This window comes from Triticum aestivum, chromosome 5B, assembly GCF_018294505.1.
Source record: "Triticum aestivum cultivar Chinese Spring chromosome 5B, IWGSC CS RefSeq v2.1, whole genome shotgun sequence".
NCBI lineage: Eukaryota > Viridiplantae > Streptophyta > Magnoliopsida > Poales > Poaceae > Triticum > Triticum aestivum.
The window spans coordinates 356,230,905-356,238,335 of record NC_057807.1 but is presented as its reverse complement, the minus strand read 5'-3'; positions in this window follow the sequence as shown (position 1 = coordinate 356,238,335).

Below are 7,431 nucleotides of genomic sequence, written 5' to 3'. Positions count from 1 at the left end.
ACTTCCTGCTCAGCAAACCAACACGTTGGCACGGCCTCCTCAGCACACCGACAAGTTGGCACCATATTTGCAGAAACCCAACATAGCTTCAACGCATGGTCAGCAGTCTGATGCCTCTGCTCCTACAACCCAGCAGTCCATCACAACAGCACCGCCAGCTCAACGGTCCGGCATAGATAAACCGTTTGCTAAGCAGTCCGTCGAAGCTTCACCGTATGCTCGGCAGTCTACCTTGCAGCCAACCAGACGTTCTGCCAGAAATGCTTCAAGTACTAAGAATGAAGTGGCCAAAAAGGCTACAGCCGCGAGGAAGCGCGGCGGGAGAGTGAAGAGGAAAGAGAACGATTTCCTCTTACTTAAAGCAATCATCGCCCAGAACCAAATTAACATCAGGTTGTTCAAATCGGGGAGTAATATTATTTCTGATGGCATGGATGATGAAGAAGTAGATTTGTTGCTTGCTAAAAGTAAAGCAGACATACTTGAAGCACACAATTACGTCCATGGTCAGCCATTTCTTGTTGGCGCATACTTTGATGAGTGTAGCTCCAGTTGCTGCGAGTTACATGAATATTTCATGGATCTAATGTCAGCAAGTCATCATGAGTTGCTAGTCCCCTACAACTGAGATCATTTCTGACACGATGTTGGTTCCATCAATATGAGTTTTGAGGACTTACATCTCTTCTTCAACTTCAATGAGCTCGATGCCACTCTTGCTAGCTGCCTGATTTTGTAAGTACTTAACAAACTCTGATCAACTTCTCCATACAAGGTTGTAAATGATAAACAGCTAACTGCATTTTATTCCTCTCAGGGGATTGAATGTGCAGAGAAGAAAAAGGGAGAATGTATATTTCATAGATCTTGAATTAGAGAATGGCACAACATTACATGGTAAGGAGATACGGGACTGGGCCGTTAACACGGTCGTCCATCTCTTCAAAAACACGTCCCATGCAGAATCATATCTCTAGCCATATCATGAATGGTAGGTCAAGTAAACAACCACGCATACATTGATTGTCTTTTAGATTTCGACATAATTCGTAAGTTCATGGCTTCCTTAATATATAGCCATCACTGGATATTGGTATTCATTGTTCCAAACAAGAACATCGTTTACTACATCGATTCTCTCAGGGAGTCAACAAACGCTCAGGATCTGATGCATCTTCAACAATTCATGGATAGGTATTGAATTCTATGATGTTGAAATTAATTTGCATTCATATCTAGTTCAATAATTGATGTTGTCAAAATTCATCTTCATTTGCAGTGTGCTCACATTGTGGAAAACTAAACCAGGGAACCTGTTCAAGAGGGCACAACTTCTGCAGCATGAGATCGTTTCTCCGGTAACACACTGACATCCGTTATTTTCGGAAAATTTGTCCAACAGTCTGCAGATATCTTTTCTTACGCTAGTCAAATGTTCAAGCTTCTAAATAAACCTATTTCTATTTTGTCCAAAGAAAAAATAATACATCTAACACCGGTTAGGTTGTTCCTAACAGGACAAATACATGACTAATTCTGTACAAAAAATTTCAATGTCCTCAGCAAGAAGCAGGGACCAACCTTTGTGGATACTATGTTTGCACACACATGATCTCCATATGCAAATCTGCTCATAGTTGTGGCGATCCTTGCGAATTAGTACCAGTAAGTCTATCTTAATTAATATCTTCTACTCCACTCATATGGCACATTCTGATCTTAAAAATACTGCAGCTCATCTTAGAACCGAGGACCCTGAACCACTCTCGGCTGGTGAATTGTTTATGGTTTGGAGATTTATCAGTGACTTCTTCCTGAACCACTACATCAATCCCACTGGTGATAATGACGATTTCAACATGCGTTCTCCTAAAACATTGAGTAAGAGTTAGCCGCTAAACATATACGCATGAATCCATTGTTTTCCATCCAATGAGGTCTTTTTATTTCGTACACTAAGATTAATTATGTAATGCATATATGTGTGGAAAAATCATTTGAATTTAGCTACCATATGTTCAATTGCAATTGTTGCGAAATGTGATGAATGTTCTTCCTGTGAACACTATTTGTTCAATTGAATATTGTGGCGAATTTGCTTTGTGCGTGCCGATTCAAAATGGGATATTTTTGTTTATTTGTTCAATTGGATATTGTGACGAATTTGCTTTTTGCGTGCCGATTCAAAATGGGATATTTTTGTTTATTTGTTCAATTGAATATTGTGGCGAATTTGCTTTTTGCATGCCGATTCAAAATGGGATATTTTTGTTTTAACCTGGCAATTGCTCCGCACACGGTCAGCTAAATGAGTGTGTGCGATCCACATCGGAAAGCATACATCAATCATAGCGGAATCGTCGGTGATGCATAGCAGATCGCAAACGATTTGAGGTGCTACTACGTGTGCGTAGGGTTTCCGAAACCGTTTGTGATATCGCGTTATCGCACACGAGAACTCGGAGTAAACCGTGCCCAATGTAAAATACAATCCCAGTCATAATTTTTTCAGGAAACATGTGGGATCCCAAACGAAAAGCACATGTCACTCTTGCTGCAACCGTCAGTGATACACAACAAATCACAAACAGTCTACAGCACTTGTATGTGTGCGAAGGGGCTCTTGAACCATTTGTAATAGAACATTATCACAGACGGTAAATGTTGGGAAACGTGTGCGATGGAGTCTTGCATGGCAGACGGGTTCCATAGAAAACTCGTGCGATGGGGCACATATCACGCACAGTTCATATGTTGGCCCATGTGCCTTACATACTGTTTCCCAAACGGCTCATTACAACAAACCGTTCGGTTTCACTGCGTCATTAGAAATGTTTAATCACCGATCCCACACGTGCGAAAGAATTTAGTGTGTGCTGCATCGCACACGATTAGATTTTGCAAGGCCTCTGGATCATTGCTCCATATTGTTGGAAATATGCCCTAGAGGCAATAATAAATTGGTTATTATTATATTTCCTTGTTCATGATAATCGTTTATCATCCATGCTATAATTGTATTGATAGGAAACTCAGATACATGTGTGGATACATAGACAACACCATGTCCCTAGTAAGCCTCTAGTTGACTAGCTCGTTGATCAATAGATGGTTACGGTTTCCTGACCATGGACATTGGATGTCATTGATAACGGGATCACATCATTAGGAGAATGATGTGATGGACAAGACCCAATCCTAAGCCTAGCAGAAAGATCGTAGTTCGTATGCTAAAGCTTTTCTAATGTCAAGTATCTTTTCCTTAGACCATGAGATTGTGCAACTCCCGGATACCGTAGGAATGCTTTGGGTGTACCAAACGTCACAACGTAACTGGGTGACTATAAAGGTGCACTACAGGTATCTCCTAAAGTGTCTGTTGGGTTGGCACGAATCGAGACTGGGATTTGTCACTCCGTGTAAACGGAGAGGTATCTCTGGGCCCACTCGGTAGGACATCATCATAATGTGCACAATGTGACCAAGGGGTTGATCACGGGATGATGTGTTACGAAACGAGTAAAGAGACTTGCCGGTAACGAGATTGAACAAGGTATCGGTATACCGACGATTGAATCTCGGGCAAGTACAATACCGCTAGACAAAGGGAATTGTATACGGGATCGATTGAGTCCTTGACATCGTGGTTCATCCGATGAGATCATCGTGGAACATGTGGGAGCCAACATGGGTATCCATATCCCATTGTTGGTTATTGACCGGAGAACGTCTCGGTCATGACTACATGTCTCCCGAACCCGTAGGGTCTACACACTTAAGGTTCGATGACGCTAGGGTTGTAAAGGAAGTTTTGTATGTGGTTACCGAATGTTGTTCGGAGTCCCGGATGAGATCCCGGACATCACGAGGAGTTCCGAGATGGTCCGGAGGTAAAGATTTATATATGGGAAGTCCTGTTTTGGTCACCGGAAGAGTTTCAGGGTTTATCGGTAATGTACCGGGACCACCGGGAGGGTCCCGGGGGTCCACCAAGTGGGGCCACCAACCCCGGAGGCTTGCATGGGACAAGAGTGGTGAGGGACCAGCCCCTAAGTGGGCTGGTGCACCTCCCACAAGGCCCAAGGGGCAGCTAGGAGGAAAAAAAGGAGGAAACCCTAGGCTTAGATGGGCCTAAGGCCCACCCTAGGGGGCGCCTCCCTCTCTCCCCTCTTGGCCGCCCCTTGTTTCCCATCTAGGGCTGCCACCCCCCTAGGGGTGGGAACCCTAGAGGGGGCGCACCCTCCTCCCTCTCCCCTATATATAGTGAGGCCTAGGGCTGCCCATAATACGCGATTCGATCTCTCGTTGGTGCAGCCCTGCATCTCTTCTTCCTCCTCTTTTGTGGTGCTTGGAGAAGCCCTGCAGGATAGCCACGCTCCTCCACCACCACCACGCTGTTGTGCTGCTACTGGATGGAGTCTTCCTCAACCTCTCCCTGTCTCCTTGCTGGATCAAGGCATGGGAGACGTCACCGGGCTGTACGTGTGTTGAACGCGGAGGTGCCGTCCGTTCGGCACTAGGATCTCCGGTGATTTGGATCACGACGAGTATGAATCCTTCAACCCCGTTCTCTTGAACGCTTCCGCTTAGCGATCTACAAGGGTATGTAGATGCACTCTCCTTCCCCTCGTTGCTGGTTTCTCCATAGATAGATCTTGGTGACATGTAGGAAAATTTTGAATTTCTGCTACGTTCCCCAACAGTGGTATCAGAGCTAGGTCTATTGCGTAGATTCTTTGCACGAGTAGAACACAAAGTAGTTGTGGGCGTTGATTTTGTTCAATATGCTTGCCATTACTAGTCCAATCTTGTTTCGACGGTATTGTGGGATGAAGCGGCCCGGACCGACCTTACACGTACTCTTACGTGAGACAGGTCCCACCGACTGACATGCACTTGGTGCATATGGTGGCTAGCGGGTGCCAGTCTCTCCCACTTTAGTCGGAACGGATTCGATGAAAAGGGTCCTTATGAAGGGTAAATAGCAATTGGCATATCACATTGTGGTTTTGCGTAGGTAAGAAACGTTCTTGCTAGAAACCCATAGCAGCCACGTAAAACATGCAAACAACAATTAGAGGACGTCTAACTTGTTTTTGCAGGGTATGCTATGTGATGTGATATGGCCAAGAAGAATGTGATGAATGATATGTGATGTATGAGATTGATCATGTTCTTGTAATAGGAATCGCGACTTGCATGTCGATGAGTATGACAACCGGCAGGAGCCATAGGAGTTGTCTTTATTTATTGTATGACCTGCGTGTCATTGAACAACGCCATGTAATTACTTTACTTTATTGCTCACCGGTAGCCATAGTAGTAGAAGTAATAGTTGGCGAGACAACTTCATGAAGACACGATGATGGAGATCATGATGATGGAGATCATGGTGTCATGCCGGTGACGATGATGATCATGGAGCCCCGAAGATGGAGATCAAAAGGAGCAAAATGATATTGGCCATATCATGTCACTATTTGATTGCATGTGATGTTTATCATGTTTATGCATCTTGTTTACTTAGAACGACGGTAGTAAATAAGATGATCCCTTACAACAATTTCAAGAAGTGTTCTCCCCTAACTGTGCACCGTTGCTACAGTTCGTCATTTCGAAGCACCACGTGATGATCGGGTGTGATAGATCCTTACGTCCACATACAACGGGTGTAAGACAGATTTACACATGCAATACACTTAGGGTTAACTTGACGAGCCTAGCATGTACAGACATGGCCTCGGAATACGGAGACCGAAAGGTCGTGCATGAGTCGTATAGTAGATACGATCAACATGAAGATGTTCACCGATGATGACTAGTCCGTCCCACGTGATGATCGGACACGGCCTAGTTGACTCGGATCATGTAATCACTTAGATGACCAGAGGGATGTCTATCTGAGTGGGAGTTCATAAGATGAACTTAATTATCCTGAACATAGTCAAAAGACCTTTTGCAAATTATGCCGTAAGCTCGCGTTTTAGTTCCACTGTTTAGATATGTTCCTAGAGAAAATATAGTTGAAAGTTGATAGTAGCGATTATGCGATCAGTAGAAAGCTTATGTCCTTAATGCACCGCTCAGTGTGCTGAACCCCAAACGTCGTTTGTGGATGTTGTGAACATCGGACATACACGTTTTGATAACTATGTGATAGTTCAGTTAAATGGTTTAAGTAGAGGCACCAAAGACGTTTTCGAAACATCGCGGAACATATGAGATGTTTCGAGGGCTGAAATTGGGATTTCAGGCTCGTGCCCACGTCAAGAGGTATGAGACCTCCGACAATTTTTCTTAGCCTGCAAACTAAGGGAGAAAAGCTCAATCGTTGAGCTTGTGCTCAGATTGTCTGAGTGCAACAATCACTTGATAGTGATGTTTCTCCAAAGTCATTGCCACCAAGCTGCTAGAGCTTCGTGATGAACTATACCATATCAGGGATAGATATGATGATCCTTGAGGTATTCGCGATGTTTGACACCGCGAAAGTAGAAATCAAGAAGGAGCATCAATTGTTGATGGTTGGTGAAACCACTAGTTTCAAGAAGGGCAAGGGCAAGAAGGGATACTTCATGAAACGGCAAATCAGTTGCTGCACCAGTGAAGAAACCCGAGGTTGAACCCAAACCCGAGACTAAGTGCTTCTGTGATAAGGGGAATAGCCACTGGAGCAGGATTACCCTAGATACTTGGTAGATAAGAAGGCTGGCAAGGTCGATAGAAGTATATTGGATATACATTATGTTAATGTGTACTTTACTAGTACTCCTAGTAGCACCAGGGTATTAGATACTGGTTCGGTTGCTAAGTGTTAGTAACTCGAAATAAAAGCTACGGAAAAAATGGAGACTAGCTAAAGGTGAGCTGACGATATGTGTTGGAAGTTTTTCCAAGCTTGATGTGATCAAGCATCGCACGCTCCCTCTACCAACGAGATTGGTGTTAAACCTAAATAATTGTTATTTGGTGTTTGCGTTGAGCATAGACATGATTATGTCTATCGCAATACGGTTATTCATTTAAAGAGAATAATGGTTACTCTATTTATTTGAATAATACCTTCAATGGTCTTACACCTAAAGGAATGGTTTATTGAATCTCGATCGTAGTGATACACATTTTCATGCCAAAATATATAAGATAGTAATGATAGTACCACTTACTTGTGGCACTACCATGTAAGTCATAATGGTATAAAACGCATGAAGAAGCTCCATGTTGATGGATCTTTGGACTCACTCGTTTTTGAAAAGTTTGAGACATGCGAACCATGTCTATTGGTGTATACGCATGAAGCAACTCCATGCAGATGGATCGTTTGGACTCACTTGATTTTGAATCACTTGATATGCAAATCATACCACATGGGCAAGATGACTGAAAAGCCTCATTTTCAGTAAGATGGAACAAGATAGCAACTTGTTGGAA